At 44.9% G+C, this 18,288-nt stretch overlaps 1 protein-coding gene across 5 annotated transcripts in view; it reads right to left on the reverse strand.

Moving 5' to 3' along the window:
* SHLD1 (shieldin complex subunit 1) overlaps positions 1-901 on the reverse strand; it is a 34,734-nt gene extending 33,833 nt beyond the window's left edge. For 2 of the 5 annotated variants that reach the window (XM_088053442.1, XM_088053444.1), the window contains exon 1: positions 360-901. The gene's annotated coding sequence lies outside the window, so the exon portion shown is untranslated. The remainder of the gene's footprint in view (positions 1-359) is intronic. The other 3 variants (XM_088053445.1, XM_088053443.1, XM_088053446.1) reach the window with 3 other exon arrangements.
* Positions 902-18,288: the final 17,387 nt, after the last annotated feature.

The raw sequence follows: 18,288 nt of genomic DNA on the forward strand, positions 1-18,288 counted from the left end.
GAGCAGGTATTTCCCCAACAGGTTTACCTAGCCATGTCTGATGTCAACAACCTGTTCTATCAAACCTCAACCAGGAAATGTGTTTTAAGAAGGCCACAAAACTCACCCTTGTAGAGTACAACACAGGCTCACAAAACCCAAATACTGTTTCCTTTACCATCACCTCGATTATTTTCAGTGAGCAACCAGGACAGACATATTTCAGGCAGAAACTGGAGGTTTTTCTGGGCCACCCTCAGCCGGTGGCACTGCACAGCTACCGGGAATGTCCCAAAGGCCTGTCCTGCACAGGCTTGCCTGGCTGGCAGCACTGCTGCAGAATGTGATGGGGACAGGAGGGTGCGAGGCACTGCCCTTACCAGCTGCCGGGCTCAGCAGGATGAGGGGGTTCTCTTCCTCCCAGCCTCTTTTCCTTCCCCTTTTCCTGCAGGCAATATTCACGCGTTATTTCAGAAAGCACTCCCTCGGCAGTGAAGCGGGACAGGAGTCACACAGGGCATGCTGCGGGGCAGGAGAACGGTGCAGGCCAAAGCCGGAGCACCCCGCGGCCTGCCCGTGGCTGCTGGGCCCAGCCCCTCACCAGCTCCCGAGGGGAAACAGCGCTGCAGCAGCCCACGAGCAGCCAGAGCTCGGCGCAGGAGGGAGTGGAAACACGGGGAAAGTGAAAAGCGCGGCAGGGCTGCCCCGGGCCGGGCCGCACTCACACAGCCGCGCCTCGGGCCCTCCACGCCGCTGCAGGGCCCAGCGAGGGCCCTCCCGCCCCGAGGCCGCCGAAGGGCGAAGGGAAGCGGGCAGAAACCTCTGGGCTGCGGGCAGGCGTGACCGGAGGGCCCCGAGCACGGCGCTAGGAGGGGCAGCGCTGGAACGGAGCCGGGCAGCGGCGGCAGCGATACCTCCCTGAGCCGGCCAGAGCGGCTGCGCAGGGCCCGGCCCGCCCCGCGGGGCTGCGGCTGGCAAGGGGGCGGGTGGATTTCAAAATGTTTCCAGCCAGGTTTTCCTCAAAACACGTTCAGCTTGGGTTTATCTCTCTGGATTCAGACGGGAGAGGTTTTGGCGTTGTCCCGTGCCTGGCACGGCGCTCGGTCGCTGTACGCCGCCGCCTTACAAAGGTGCAGCCTGCGGGAGCCCTGAGCGGGGGTGGGCGTGGGGCTGCAGCGTGCAAACATCACAGCGCGGGCTGAGAAAAAACCCACACGACGCCCACATAAGCTGCCAGCCTTCCTCCGAGGGCTTACGGAGCTCGTGGAGGAGATGTGCGCCGAGGAGTTTCAGCAGGCGGCGGAGTGGAAGCTTCGCAAACGCTGCTGAGCAGCGGGATACAAACCACACTCAAGTTTGGGGCGCCCCATCGCTTCGGCACCATCGGTGTGTGCTGCCACAGGCACAACAGGCGTGCTGGCGAGGACATGGACGGGGCACCGACACAGACATCCTGACTCTTCACCGGGGCTGCGGGGAGTGTGGCGGGCACCTGTGGATTCTCCAGCGAGCAGCGTGTGCACGGCACAGCCAGACATCCAGGGCAGAGGGCAGGGAGCCGCCCTGCCGCCGTCCGGACAGAAGTGCTGCCAGGGGAGAGCCGGCTGGGCTCCTCGGCACGCATCCCGTGAGACACACTGGCAAGGAGCTGGGAGTTTTTTCCGAGAGCTTTTGGACTTCAGAGTTACTGGGGGCAAATGGATGTGTTTAGGAGGAAGTCACTAAAAGGAGGAAAATCAATTTGCAGCCAAGAGGGTTTTGTTTTTCTCGCAGGTGAGCTGGCTCGAGCTGGGAAAGGTCTCCGCAGGGAGAGCCTTTGGATCTGTGTTTCAGGCACAGCAGTGATTCTGCCTCGCCCTTACAGTGACTCTCGAGACAGGCCTGGGCATTTGGGGTCATTGCACAAGTGAAGATGCAAATCTAGCTACATCCTGAGCTGTAACTAACCCTGGACTCGGCTCTAGTGCTAGACCACCTCTTGCCAATCATATCTGTCCCCAAGAACTACCCATCCCTCTCAAGGAGTTCTGTGACCTGGAAGGCAGTACCTCAGCCCTTCATTTCCTTGCAGGAATTGGAGCTGGAGCTGAGCTATGGAATGCAAAACATCAGCAGATCTGCTTTATTTAGCTCTGGGAGCACATGCAATATTACAGCATCCAGAAAACAGCCATCTCTGTGATTTCACCCCACTGGATCATGCCAAGTCTGCCACTAGAAAAGCTCTGGCAGTGGGGAACACCACTGGCTCCTGGAAAAGCAAGGAGCTCCAGCAAATGGAACTGCCAAGGAAGCTTTAGTGCTTATTAACAAACATACATAGCTTACCAGTTTCTGTTTGTCATACTGGGTGGACAGCCAAATCTTTGAACTTCATTTCCCTCCTCTCCCTCACCAGAATGAGGAGGTTCTCCAGTGCTGGCAGCCCCACCATTGTAGTCTACACATTTTAATCTTTATTCCTTATGAACTGCTTTATCAGCAAAAAGATAAAGTTTGCCTGTAGTATCTAGGGCAAGTCTCTAAGTGTGTACTACGCTCCCTTTTATCAGCATCTTATTGTTAGCAGACGATAAAACTATACCAGCAGTCATGTCTGAAGCTGGTTAAAATACAAGGTACGTGAGAGACAGGAAACTCAGAATTAAACCCCCATTTGACATTTACCAAAGATCAGACTTCTGAGAGTCAACTGGGGAAAAGGAAATGCATCTTCTGACTGTTGCAGCTCTGTCACAATGAGATTTTTCAGTGCTGACAGTCTCAGGGCCAGATTGTACAAGCTGTACAGTTCCATGTCATTGAATATAATGTGCACCTACCAACTAACCATCTTAAATACTTAATACATAACATGAAGAAAAAGTCTGTCTTACAAACAGCAGAAGTTGCACTTTCATGTCTTTTCAGACCTTTCCCACTGTCACACCGCAGGGGAGCCTGCCTACTTCCTTCTTTCTTGCACAATAGCTCAAAGTTAATTTAGTACCTCAAAGCAGAGTAATAGCTGAATGAGTAGAAGCTAAACCAGGAAGTGGGCTGAAGGGATGTGAAGGAGAGGTGAACAAGGTTGATTTTTACACTGTTGAATTTACAGATTGTTCTTTTGATTAACAGAAATTATTAAACCAAAGTTTGTAGTCTATATGTCAGTGTTTTGAGATCACTCCTCACCATGAACTCATCCTTTGTTCTCAGAACTAAAAGCAAGAAAAAAATAGCAGTATATTTAAATTTATTAACTGCATGCATTTTACTTCTCAGCTCGAGACACTGTTACTAAAACAGATTGAGTGTCAGGTTCCATCCTAGTTTCTATTCTGAACCTTTCCCCAAGCACTGCAGACAGTGTTTTAGTGGCCTTTGCTCTGGAAAATCCTCATGTGGTTACTCCAGGAATGAGTGTTTATGGGCTTTGGGCCAGTGTCAGTGAGAAACAACTCTTCAAACCCATGAGATGAAACAGCAACTGGCAACTCATCTCCACTCCTTCCAAACCAGTGAGGTTTGCTGACAACACTGCAAGCAGCAAAAAGCAGAGGAAGGCTGTAAGAAAAGCTCTTTTTCACCACTCCACTATCCCATAGAATGTAAGACACCTGGCATTCTCAAGTAACATTTTGCATGATCATCACTCCTTTAACTAGAGCTGTGTCCTTTGACACAGTTCAGCACAGTACAGCATTGAAAGTGCAGCTCAGCTGCAGAGGCAAAACACATTAAAAGCTGTATTATCCATCCTGATTCCTACCAAGGCCAGACCAGGGTTAGCATACTTGTGGGAATATACTTGCTTACCTGGGGAAAAAAAAGAATTTGGTTACCCTAAAACTCATTTATTTATCCATCTGTGTTAGCTGATCAGATGAAGAGTATTATAGTCCCTCTAAATTTGCCAAAGTTTTCAGGCACACATTAAAAGACATTGTGTATTTCGTGTTCTGCCATATCAAAGGCAATCACTCAAAGCAGCAAACCTCCCTCTGAAAGGTCATTTCCACTTAAACTGAAATACCCCTCCTGGTCATTACTATCTCCAAGCAGTGATAACTGCAGGACTAATGCCTTTCAGAGTTTGGACTGAGCCATAACAGAGAACTGTTTGCTGACTCAGGTTCCTGGTTAACTCTAGCGTTAACATGAGTTAACACTATTTATATTTTACCTGTTTTTCTAATATATAAGCTAATCTACCTTTCTCACCCACAATCAAGCAGGCATCTCCCAAGTTCCTCCAACCTCATAAGCTCTATTCTGGTAACAGTACTTCTCTTCAAGACAGGTGAAGTTTATGAGCAGCGAGCAATCATCTGCATTACAAAAAGTGGGTCAGCCAGGCAATCAAAAATATGCTTGGCCTTCTCTTCCCTGGCCATAAGACAAGTAATGCTTTTTGCTTCCTCCTTCAGCAAAAAGAGGTTTAAGCCTTTTGCTTGCTGCAGTCAACACCCTGAGGTACAGGAAGTTTCAAAGACCAAATGTTATTTTCTACTGTACCACATGCCAGTAAATTGACTTCTATTTTTTTTTTTCTATATGAATCCCTTGTTGTGGCTGTGACCTGCTTTTTCTGGTACCTGACTTTTTAAGGTGTCACTTCTAAACTAAACATGAAATCATGGTAGCCAGATCATGTGTTAATACTATGTCTTAGAATTTTGTGATTCCAGGAGAAACTGATTTTCTTTTCAAAAAGTAGTTTACTGTGGCAAAGGTTTGACAGTGTGAATGTTTGGGATATTTCAGTACAAGCAGGAGCAGGATTTTTTTTTTCTTACAATTCTGTACCAAATCCCAGCTCTCTCCTTTGAGATCCCCTGCTAGAATGGGTGCAGAAGCATGCCTTCCTGTGCTCTGAGTGATATTACCACTCCTCTTTTTTGGGCTACTTCCCTGGCATCTGCTGCTGCTTGAACCTACTTAGAGTGAAAGCTTTTTAGGACCTAACACTATTATTCTTGTTCTGTACAAGATTTTAGCACTGTGGATGCTGATGTAGGGCTCTGTGGGGCCTCATTTCCTCTCTTCTGCATCACAATTCACTGAAATAAAACAAAAGCATTATGTGACTCAGGAGCAGGCATGAAGCATTCTGTAACATGGCTCTCATGATGCACCTAAGCACAACTTGGATCTCCCTTAACTAGCATCCTGTTTCCTTCTGCCAGACTACTCCTCTTGCACTGCATTCCTATTTTAGTCCCCACACCCATACCCTTGCATTCCCGCTGCCCAGGAGTTTTGCTCATCCCAATGCCCAGGAGTTTTGCTCATCCCAATCGCTCTGCCTGGCTGTGACACAGCTGCTGCCCATGACAATGCATTTACAGCAGAGACATTTGGAGTTCCTAAGCTGATGTCTCAGTCTCCCTTTGGGGCAGAATCACCCTTTAACCATTGGTTTATCCCCTGCAATTTATTCCCTTGCACTCTTGAAGCAAGGGATCAACAGTCTCTTTGGCTTCTTAGTCACTGGACACACCAGCCAGCAACAAGACTCCTTTAATTCTGGCAGGGAGCATGTGTCTGAGTTTCCAGTTCTTGTATTCCTGGGATCTGGATGGAAATTGTTACAGCTGGACCTAAATCCATCTATTCACACATAAATACCACCAGGGATATGTCATGTTCTCATGCTGTTGAGCCTTCAGGGAATTTCCAAAAGATGCCTCCAGCCTCACTAGAAGTAAACACTCAGAGGAGAACAGTCACAGTTCTGGCTTCTTGCCTGGATCTTCCAGCGCCTGATATAGCATGGAGGTACAACAAGAAGTGTCAATTGCAGTAATTATGCACTTCTCCCCACTGGAAGACCTCCAGTGTTTAGGAGCTGAGCTCACTTCCTTGGCTTTCTACACTGCTAGGGTGTCTCCCCTGTCCAGTAGCAGGCTTTTGTTACCACCAGCACACAGCTCTGAGCTCATTACCTATAGATCTGTTAGATTGGATCGAAGAGTTCAAAAGTAACCTGAGATAAGCACGTCCTACATTGACCCTGTTTTTCCTAGAAGCCAGATCAACGTAGAGTTAGGTCTGTCATCTAAAGGGCTGGTGTTCTGCAGGTGGGTGATGATGAATAGTGAAACTGAAGGGCAGAGATTGTAGAGTGCCCAGGGAAATCACCCTCTGCTCTCACACAGCGTCATATGCTCCCTCAGCAGCTGTATTGTTTCAGGGAACTTCTGAGTAGTTTTTGCAGTTGTGAGCACATAATTTTACTTTAATTGAGTTTCCAGTCATAGGACATAGACTTGACAATGGCTTTGGTATTAATTTTGCCCACCAGTCCTAGGAGAGCATCTTTATGACTTAAAAAGGATGTTCCATTCTGATCCCTTTCAGAGTTTCTTGATTTGAGATGACAGTCTTATTACCTGCCTCTTATATTTTGGTGGGGTACATTGGGGATTTTGGGCTTTTTTTTGGAGTAGTCACACATTTTCCTATAATTTCTGGATAAAGTATGTCCATCTGTAAGGTTTGTTCAGGGCATGTCTACCTCTAACCCCCACATTCTGTGTGAGTCACAGCTAAAGGACTAAAGCCCACCAAAAGTCAGGCTTGTGTCAGTGCTCTTACATGGGAGGGACAATGCTGAGCTGTAGCTCTCTGCAGAGACACACTGCCTGTGGAAAGTGGCAAGAATATGGTCAGAGAGATGTTGGCTTCCAGCTGATCTCTAGGAATCCACCTGGGCAGGGTGGGGCAGAGCATAGCAGGGCAGGGTAAGACAGGGCTTTTTCCTGAGCTTTGAAATGCTCACAAAGTCCTGCTGCTTTCCCTAGAAGGCCTGGCAGTAATACCAGAACAAAAAGAAAAGTTTCTCTTTACTGCTTGGGGCTATCAGCAGTGAGAGAGTGGGCTTGGGCTTTCCTTTTCTGAGCAGAGTAGAAGCACAATGGAAATTGTCCCCCAGGCCGGAAATCAAGTGGAGGGCAAAGCTAAACCTGGCAGAGTGAAGTTGCATAAAATGTTCTTCTCCTCAGCCTGGTCAGCCTTAGCTGATTTTGAGTATCCACATGAGCTGCCCTGATCCAGTGTCACCAGCACTGGGAGCATGCTGTTGTGTAATGAATCTGTGTGAACACCTCAGAAGGAACAGCAAACTGTCATTCTGGCCTCCCACTTCACTCTTCCCAGCTCCAAAAGCCCCCACTACTTCTGGAAGGTTTAAACCAACAATGTTTTTTGTTTGAAGATATTGTAGACATGTTGCTGGCTTTAGGCTGCGGTTGCTGGTGTCCTAGTGGAATTTATCCATGACCTCCCACAAGTATGGAGAGTCCGTCCTTTAGGAATAGGAAGAGCCACACAGTTTCCAGGGCTAGCATTGCTGCAGCTCAGCCTGCTTCTCCATTCCCTGTGCTCACACAGCTCAGGAGAAGGAAAACAGAAGCCTTGCACTGAGGCAGGAGAACCCACAAGACCTCTGCCTTGCTGTAGCATGATTTCACTCTGCTCCTGAGTCAGCTGAAGTCAGCCTTGAATTCCTTGGATGAAAGCATCAGACTAAGACTGCCTTAAGCCCTGAAAGTGAACAGATACAGCAGAGACCCTGCCTCTGGCCTAAAGCTTATTTATTGCCCAAAGGCAAAGACACTTTGCAGATAGAGGGCTGTTCTTAGTCTCCAATGTAAGCTCCTTAACTGCTCTTCTGAAGTCCTCCCTCCCTAATCTTTTATTTTTAGATTAGCTATTTTTAAGAGATTGCTTGCTGCCTACTTAGAGGTTTTTGATGCTCACATTTCTCAGTACTGAATGCTGTTTTATTTGCAGTTACATCACACCAATTATTTATCTACTGGCTGGATCACAGAATTTGACCTTGGCAGGCATAGGAACAGAGACGTCTAATTAAAAAAACCCAAGTTACTAAAGGAAAAAAAAAAAATCAAAGCTGCAATGACTCAGTCACTGGTTCACATTACACTGAGAATACAGCAGATTTTCAGGGTGGAGACCTCTTTTCCAAGGGTGATGCAATCTGCAAGTCCTGACCTCTCAGAACTTTTAAAACCAGGGTGTAATACATTGAATTTGGAAATGTATTTCAGAGCTGTTACACTGACAGATATTCTTCTTGTATTTTCAATTGTAGCTTAAAACTTTCAACTTTTCCCCCTAAAAGGCAAGGGAGGGGGGAGCAGAGAGAACCCTGATCCCCTCAGAAAAAAAATCTGAGTTTGCTGATGGGCACCTAGCAACTGCAGTGACCTACTGGACAAGCGTCATCAGCTCCCAGTGCCAGCCACCCCTGCTCAGCATCACACAAGCCACTTGCATGGCTTTCCCTCCTGTCACCACTGCCATTCCCATTGCTCCCAGCTCAGGTGGATGGGCCTACAAGATCTTGCAAGGAGCTTCCTGGCTCCACACAGCCCTGCCTCTGCATGGACACCTCTTGTGCAACCTGGTCAAGCTCATGCAGCAAAGACATGGATGAAGCATGGTTAACTGTAGTGGGAAGCTCCTCAGCCTGGGGAATTTCTGTACCCCTTTATACAAAAAAAGGAAAGATCAGTGTGCCTAGTGATGGATATGTAGTGATGGAAATATAGTATGGATAGTGTGAATACCACTGTGGTTTTAGTAAGGGATCACCTGATTGGGAATGAAGAAGTTTGTCACCCTTTTTGCCCAGGAGGGCATGCCAAGTACTCTGTAATGAAGGCTTGTGTTTTGCTGGAGGTTTCTATGAGCTGTCTCCAAGTCCCTGATCCCAAGACAGCAACAGGCCCAATGTTTGTCAACCTATTACCATTTCTTTTTTTTTTTTCTTTTTAAAACCTCAGTTATGGAGGAAAAAATATCAGCACACATGAACTTAGCTTGAAATCTGAGGAGCCTTAGCTGCTTATGTGTCTGATTTTGATCAGGCCTTCCAAATCAAGGGATGGCAGGTCCAGGACCTGTCAAACCACAACTTCTCTCCAATAATAAATAGAGGTTTGGGGGTATTTGTGTGTAGAGGCATCAGAAACAGCTGAGAAGTAGGATACATCTGTCTGCTACTCGGCTACCTGAGCAAAAGAAATCCCTGTGTGCCCATGTAATACTCTCTTGGCTTATTACAAGCCCACAAAACCCTTTCAGGCTATTACTACCAATTTTTCCTCCTGATGCAGACAGCTGTGCTTGGATCCCAAGTGCTCAGATACGCTCAAATCTGCTTTTGAGTAGAGAAAGCAGCAGCCTTCTGCCTATTCTGCATCACAGTCTTGTCTGGAAGTTACACAGAGACCAAACCACACTTTCAAGTAACTGGCTTTGCACTGCAAGGCTTTCAGATCCAAAGCCAGAAGATCGAAGTCAAGTTTCCAAGTCACATGATGACTGAGCTGATAAGCAGTATTGAATTTCTGGAATGCAGGCATTTTGGAGGAAAATGTCTCATGTTTCGCTGGCTATTAGAATAGATTAACTTCTTTATACAAGCTTTTATACAAGTCATACATATTCAACCTGACAAAGGTAAGCTTAGCAGCTTATGGCTAATCATCTCTAGGAAAAACAGCACACAAGGAGGGCTTCTGATGCATGACCACAGCATCAATAATGAATCTCTGTAAAAAAATCCCTATTCCCCAGCTACACCAAAGAGAAAACTGAAAAGGCTTGATTATACCCCAAAGCTCCAGCTAATACTATTCATCTGACCCTGATGCTCAGGGTCCAGCATCACAGAGCAGATGCTGCCACAGTTTTTGCATCAACTCTGAAAGATTCAAGCCAGGAGTACATTCCAAACAGGAGCATCAGCACAGACAAGGGAGCCAAGACATTTGTAGCATATTTTTGAAGACCAATGAGGAGTTAACCAGTAATTCACTTGGTCTCCAAATCTCTGCTAAAGCTTGGATGTAACCAGCACAGAGGGTTTTGGGGTTTTATTTAATGCTAAAAGCAAGGACTAAAATGGCTTCCATACGGTATCTATTTTTTTTTCCATACCATTGTTTCTTCTTGCTAGAGGTCATCTATCTCCCTCCCTCCTTCCCTCTGGACTTCTGATACACATACAGCTGCTCAAGTCCCTTGAAGCTGGGAGAGGTTGATCAGTTCCTACTTTGCCCACATGGAAGTCTGTGATTTTCAGTGTCTCAGGGTTGTTTAGAAAGCAAGTCAGCCCCTCACCCTGTTGCATCAAGTGGTTGTACCTGCCATGGCAAAATTGTTAGTCAAACCATGCGTGTCTGTAGCTTCGAAGTACCAAGCAAATATTTTTACTTCCATTTGACCTTTTAAAGCAGAAATTAGAGCAATGGTATATTTAATATTTCAGTGGGATTTGTTACTGAATCTCATCTGCTGCTCTCTCACCATCAGGGTAACATGGAGTTACTAAATAATAAGTTCCCATAGATTGGAATGAAATCTTGTCTTTTTCAAGTACAGCATGTTCCACGTTACAGAAATTAAAACGGCTACGTGATCCTTGTGAGACCATTTTTCTGGCAATAGATACATCCTCCCTTCTTGCATTTCCTTCTTCTTTGAGTTTATATGAAAAAAATTCCCCATTCCCTCATAAACATCATGTCTATTCATGCATCCCTTGCCCTTATAAACTGCATTGGTATTTGCTTAACAATTCCCTGGCACTACAACCAGTTTCCATAGCAAAGGATGTTAAAAGAGACTGTAATCATAATCTCAAGGAACTGCCGAGGACTGAAAGTCAACCAAACCACACATGAAGCAGCACAAAAATGCAAAATATCCTTGGAATACCCCTACTGGGAACTCCCTGAGAGAGAGTGGGAAAATATTGCCCTTGAGAAATCCTGTCCTGAGTAGAGCATCCAGAGCCTGTGAGACACTGAAATGCCAACTAGATCTGATGTCCAAAATGAACACGTGTCACAGGTAGGGCAGGGAACAGATCATCACAGCCAAATCTGCCCCTTCTGCCCTAAAATGGCTCGGGATAAAACAGCACAGACAAGGCCAAAAAAGGGCAAGCTGCTCCTGCTGGCTGGCAGTGATGTCTGCTCCAGAGGCCACATAGGCAGCTGCCCTGTGCCAACAAGTGAGCAAAGGATGGAATTCCACAGCCCAAAAGCTGCTGCCAGCAACCTCCTTGCACTGAAGGCTGTCAGTTGATACCCCTAGCAGCCCAAATTTGCCCTTCTCACCTGGGGTACAACCAGAGGGACAGAAATTCACCATGCAAAGATTGCTCCTTGTTCCTGTTGTTTGTCACTATCTCTGAGCAGGAAAAGCATTACCTCATTCAGGATAAGCACAGATACTGATTCATTAATTTGACACTGTTTAGTGCTAATGGTACATTTAGGTGCCCCTGAATCATGTCAAGTGCAGTGGAGTTTTGCATTAGCACTAATAACAATTACCCATCTGGTTGCCAAGATGCAGGATTGATCTGAATTTTCCCCTTGAAAACACATTTTTTTTGTGTTGTGTAAACCTTTGAAATTACAGATAAGGTTCAATCTGCCCAAACCAAGGACTAGAATACAGCTGCCTCCCTGTAATACATGCAGCCTCTGTAGTGCCCCAATTTCTTCCTCAAAGGCCTAGCATGCTTTAAACTAAATTATTCCACCTCCCCTGCTCCTCACCACCCCAAAAAATAATTGAGCTGTTGTTTACATGGTCTCTTGCTCATTAAGCTTTTAGGTTGTACATGCTGTTTTCTTTCAATATTTCTCAAGACAGTAATTTTTACTTCTCTGCCAAGAAATAACTGACCACTGATTCATCGCAACAAATGCCAGAGACTAGCAATCTGACATATTAGCTATTTTTAAAAATGCATTTAAATACATTTTTTGGACAAAAATGATGTCCAGAATAGTCCCTAAATACCATGCCACATGCCTCTAGGGATGGCATTCCATTTCTGGATGCAATACAGCTTCTCAGTTACTGCAGCCTTGAGCTGCTATAGAAGTTAATGTCACATCTCTGCACAAACTTCAAGCAAGTACATCTGCATATGTTCTGGACAGACTTAGGTAAGATATGGACAGGGAGCATATGGGATTTAATCAACACTTAGGCTTTCACACTGACTTTTAACTAGCACAGAAAGTCAGGCTCGCTGGCCACAAGCCAGCTCTTTCCTTCCCCTGCCCCCCATGACAACATTAGAAGTGGGAAAATGTCTGTCTGCTTGTATCTTTAGTGGGTCCCCAGCTGCAAGGAGTGTTTGCACACCACAGAACTGTCCTTGCAGCTGCCCCATGTCTGAAGAAAGGCAGGTGGTGGTACTGTTGGTGGAACTTGGTGTTGTTGGTGGAACTTGTTGGTGTTGGTGGTCACTTGTTGGTGCTGGTGGTCACTTGTTGGTGCCAGGGAGCCACCTGGTCATCTGCTGCCATTTGGGTTTTCCTTCCTCTCACAGCATGGTCAGACCCACAATTACAAATACACAGGCTCTGCCCTAAGCCTTCCCACAGCAAATGCCAACAGGGAGATTGTCATCCCATGAGCATTTAGCTGGAAAGGACCTTTGGAAGTCACTCTCTATCCCACCCCCCTGGATGATTGCCAACGCTAAGTCAGGACCGCTATGGCTTTGTCCAGCAGAAACTTAAACCCCCTCCAAGGATAAAGGTTCGCCCAATCCCTCTGGTGATCTGCCCCAGGGCTGCACATTTTCCCCATGATGAAATGTTTCCCAACACTCCAAGCTGCAATTTGTGACCTTTGCCTCTTACTGCACCATCTCCCAGCACCAAGGGGAGTTTGGCTCTGTCTTCTTTTCTGCTGCCCTTCAAGAGACTGGTGGCTACTATTACATTTGCCCCCTGGCCGTGCCAGTACTTTGTTGCTGGCACTAAAGGTGTGACACTCTTCACGAAGGAGGTCACCAAGAGGATCCTGCTGGATGGTTGTGAGCAGCAGGCACCTCTCAGCTGAAGCTGCCAGTATTTGCAAACAAGCCACGTAACATCCACGCCAGTGGGTGTGTTACACAATCATGTGCCTTGAGTCAGAGTGCCAAGGGCAAGATTCTCTGCCAGGAATCTCTAAGCAGCTGCTCCTTCAGTCCCCCTGCATCCCTCGTGGAGGGAGATCGTATTGCCTTGAGCTCAGAGGTTCATCAAGCACCACCATGTAAACAAAAAATACAAAACCCGTGAAAAAGACAAGAAGAATCACTGAAGGATGTTTATTTCCAGGACAAGGCTCAGCCATATTCATAGAAATCTTGTGCAAGGACGTGCCAAAGGAGACTGCTGTGGAGCAAAGTCCAAACAAGCATCACAGTCCAGCGTGCAGGAAGAGCCCATGCAGGCATAATCACCATCACTCAGTGCTCTCCAATTTTAGTGACGGAGCTCAATTCCAATATATTCTATATTCAGTACAGAGGGGGAAAGGGAACCTCAGCAATATTGAAAGTAAGAACAAAATAGATCACTGAAGGTGGGCAGTCTAGCTTCCCTACCAGCCAACACCTAAGTCCTTTAGGCTCTTCTTTGAAAGGCATTGGTCCCTTATGTAGGACAAAATCACAGCAGCAAGAAGTAAAACTTCCCCCATGCCCAAAGCTACACACAAATACTGATCAATTCCTAATGGCAGCTGTACCTGGCTCTCCCTTCTCTTGTATGTACAAACTGCCTCCCCAACTCAAATCAGGTGCTGGAGGCAGGGCCACAGTTCTTTAATCCCTTCCAACCCTGATGTTCCTTGAATGCCTTGTTTATTTGTTCCTGCAGAAAAGGGGGGAAATAGGTTTTTGGTGTGTCCTTGACAGAAAGAGGTTTTAATAGGATTCAGAAAGATTTAAATATATTCTCCACACAGGATTGGGTAGCATTTTATGGAGAAGTCAGATCCCAAGGGTGTGTAATTCCTGCCTCCCAGAAAGCGGTTGTCTCAGGCTCCCAACAAAACGTTACGTTGTGATTTGCAGAGGATGGATTTTATTTCAGTGAAGTGACCTAGAAAAGGCTGTGAGGCTCCACTTATCTCTGGATACCTAAACAGGGATGTGATGCTCAGCTGCCAGATACAAGTTTGCTTCAGTGATTCATTGATTTGCAGTGACTTAAGCAGAGCTGCTTGCTTTGTGAGTCAACATTTCACAATATTTGGGTGCAAGACCTGACTCCCAACCACCCTGACAAAGTTGTTTATGGAAAGGAGGAGATTCTTACAAGACTGGAATTCACCTGATTCACTAATTTTAAAATGGTATTTTTCTGTGACCTTCTAACTGCAATAATCCTAACTGCACTTTGCCAGCTGAGAGGAAGACATTACAATGCTGATTAATGGGCAAGGATGGAATGGTTTGACTGCACTGCTGTGATCTTGGTAAATTAATTTCTTGTCCTTGTGCCTTGTATTCCTGCTTGTCAAAGTGGAGGGAACTAAACCCTCATTTCTTCCCCAGTGTGGTTATGCTGACTGTTCAGATGATAATTTTTCAAGAGAGAACAATGCAAAGCACAACCCATGAAGAATACTAAAACAATAATCAATGTCATGCATTTTTTGGTGTCAGTTTACAAAAGTGATTTGGTGGTTATAAATTGCTCTTTTAATGGTTTGGTGGTTATTAATTGCTCTTGGAACTGGCAAGAACTGCAGAGAACCCTGATTTTCAGAAATGAGGCAAAACCTGCTTTTATAGGAAGAATTTACAGATGCTCAGTAAGTGAAATCATCTTTTACTTCCCAAAGAAACAGAAAGATTAAATAAAATCCTGAGCTGCCTTATTTTCACTAATGGGAAAATAAATCAAAGTGAGAGTTATTAATCTGAGACATGTAGGATTAAAACAAATTTGGGAAGACAAAAGGAAGAAACACAGAGATAGTTACAGTTTGGTTAAAACAGCAGAGCTTGTATTACCCATCATATGCCCTGAGCTGAGCTCAGCAATAAACCAGGGGCTTGGTTTGAGAAAGAGGGACCTTTTCCTTTTCTAACTCAGGTGTGTTGCTAAAGAAGAAATTATGTTTGCCTTGGGAATTACTAATTTCTGGTGCATTCACTAAATTCTTTTAGGTTTCCAATTGAAGTGCTGTGGATCACATGGGAAGACTCATTACTTGACCAGTAAAAAGGATGTGAAAAGATCCATAACTGATTGATGTTAGCTTCCCCCCAATTTCCACTAAACCAACACTTTAAACTAGGTCAGAGCATTAATTAATTTTTATATGAAATCTCCCCTCAGCCCATCCAGCCTCCCATTGGCTAGTTAATTAAAATCAGCACCATTTTTTGGCTGCTACTTCGCAGCAAGAAAAAGAAAAAGGTAGTAATTATCCTCTGGGAGAATAAATTAATTAGGTTACTATGTGTTAATGCTCAGCAGCTCTCTTGTAGCTAGAAGCCAGAGTCCTTTCTGTCCTGCCTGGGTTTCTGGAAGGTAACTGGGTCACAAGAATCTGTGCCTTGGCTTCAGCCTTCTCTGTACTTCCGCTTAACAAATCTTTATTGAAGATAATCTCCTTAAAATAGAGGCTGTTTCTTCCTGCCTTCTTGTTGGAAACCAGCTCCCTGAATACCTTACAAGGACCTTGGAAAAGTTTGACTTCATGCTGGCAATGAGCTGAGCTTTCAATTCACAGAGCAGCCTCCAGAAAGCCAGGCAAGGTCTCTCATGAGGCTTTCAGGCCACCCACTGCAGTTTCCTGCTCAGGTGTGCCCCAGATGCCTATCCCTCACGGGTATTATCACATCCAGGTAACACCCATCACACCTTGCCAGTGTGGAGATGGAAACTTCTGTGCAATATTTAGGCAAGAATCTGGTTCCTATTTTGGGGTAGGTCTGTGCCACTCAACTGGCAAAAAATTGCTGATGCTCACTAGTTCTTTAAAAGATAATCCAATGCCAATAAAATGCCACTTAAATCCTGACTGGTGAATTTATACTATGAAAATGCAATTTCATGCTTTGGATGTATGAGGAAGAGCTGAAGAGATCAGACAAGATAATTGCCAAGGTAGTAAAATCAGAGAGACCATGGCAAGCAGATAGGTTGAACTAGGGATTAAAAGGACAGACATTCTCCCCTAGATGGCCACCAGAACAGTTTCCTTGCAACTGAAGGAACTTGCCTGTGTTGCACCAGAAAACTCCTGGTGTTTGAAGCTGTGCATTTTGTGCTGACAATATACTTAGTCCTAAACCAAGCACCATTTTCTCAGTTATTCACATTACACCAGCAGTATCCACAGGGATATGCCTTTGTGCAGCACCTCTGGGACTAAATGCCACAAACTTGCAAGCAAATCCTATTTTGTCTTTGCAAAACCTTTCCCACTGATAACTGAATCCCTAATGCCTACATTCTTTCTTGCTCCTCTGTAGGGAAGATTGTTGGCAGCTTTTCTCAAGCCAGCCTTTATACCTTATGGCTCCTTTGCTATCTCTATCCAAGATACTGCTGTTGTTAGAAGTGTCAAATAGGTGCAGTATTTTGTCTGGGAAAATAAGAGAATCATGTCTATTCTTTGCAATCTGAGTATGACTAAAGACAAATGAGGCTCCTTCCAAACCCTCAGCTCTCATGAACTCTTCACCTGTCTGCCAATTTTAATATTTTGTCTTCCAGATTTTATCTGTATCTATCTTAAGTTTATCTGCAGTTTGTACAAGATGCAATCAGACCATGAGATAAAGAAGACACAATGATTACATACTTCAGAAGGAAAAAATACTGTTGTAAAACACTGATTTATCTTAGCATTTATTTTCTTAACACAATAGTTGAAAGATAGTATCTGATGTAAACAGCGGCAATTACTTCCTCTTGCCTTTTCAATTCTGGCAATTGCAGTAAAAGAGGTTTTTTACTGCTCATAAAGTAGGGGATAGTAGTTTACTGTTCATAAAGTAGCTTTGCATACTTAGATATAAAGCAGCCAAACATCAGAAAATAGAGATCTCAAATCTTCTGAATTTGAAGGGTTACACACTTATATTGGCCCTGTAGGCTTTGCTGACCTGCAATGAGGACACTGGTTCCTTTCCTTTCCCTCCTGTCAGTCTCTACGATGTTCCCAAACCTTGCCCTCCTTTGAAGAGGCATTTGGTGGAGAAGTCACTATACCCTTGATGGATACAGATGCTGGATCAGGCCTTCAGCAAATAAAAAATCACTTATTGAGCTGAGGACAGCTGAATGGAGTGTAGGGGACTTATGGACATGCTTCCCAGATAATAATTTATTCCCATGAATAACCCTCCATTATGCAAACAGTCCCACTGAACACGGATTACAATTAAGGGCAGGAGGATGAAACCCTGAGATAAGATGCAGAGTAAACAAAATATGATATTACAGCTATTAATTAATGTGTACTAAAAGGCAGATAATGAAGTCAGGATGGCCATGAGTCACGAAGCTTCACTGCTTCCTGAGCTTACCAGCAAAACTGTTCTCAGTGCAAAGCCAAGGTGCCATTTTTAAATATAGCTACTGCCCAGAAGCTGAGGCTGTGACCTATCTGTGACTGGGCAACTGGAGGTGACAATGTCATCCAGGGCATAAAGTTTCAACATGGACTCAATGTTTTCTGTTCAAGTCCCTCTCCCTGCTATCCTCCCAACTGGTAATAATTTTGCTTTATTTTTATAACATGCTTAATTTCTTTTTCCCAGTACCCTGAGAAAAGTCAAGGTTTACTTATCTAGGCAGTGTGTTTGTATTTTCCTACTTTCCAGTACATTCTGAATCCATACACTGGTTTTGGACTGTATTTACAAAGGAGCAAGGCCATGGCAAAATTCATCATGAGGCTGTCCTGTGCTATTTGCTAGCCAGATTCCCAGCACCTGAAAGGGATTCAGGATCTGCTGGCTATCTTTATTCCTATTTTCATTCTACTGTATTACAATGTCTGTTTTATTGTGCCACTTGTTCTTGGAGTTTTCTTGTTGAGATCTGGAAAAGCCATGCACCATCTTGTCCACTTACTCTCCCAGGGGTGCAAAGCAGGATTTTGGTCACGTAGGACAGAAGGTGCACAGGCAGGATGGAAGAGGCAGAGCTCACATGCCACTTCTGAGGGAAAACCTGCTGCACAAAGTTAGTCTTTAAAACACACATGGAAAGAAGTGCTCACAAATTTTTTTCTACTCCAGAATCTGTAATATTTAATTTTCAAACATTTTGTGAAAGGTGCTGCAACTCAGTTAATAAATATAAAACCATCTCTGAGTGGTGCAGGTGTTTTGTTCATCAGCTGGAAAAACAAGATATCTTTGTTTTATTTCTACAGTAGTTTGAAAAATTCTTTCCTTGTTGAAAAAAAAAGGATTTTCAGAATACTTATTTTTGTAGAAACATCTGCTGTGTGGGAAGTTATTTGAAT

Source organism: Pseudopodoces humilis, chromosome 3 (genome assembly GCF_049639895.1).
Source record: "Pseudopodoces humilis isolate 2021_Gansu_Grassland_sample_001 chromosome 3, ASM4963989v1, whole genome shotgun sequence".
NCBI classification, from domain to species: Eukaryota; Metazoa; Chordata; class Aves; order Passeriformes; family Paridae; genus Pseudopodoces; species Pseudopodoces humilis.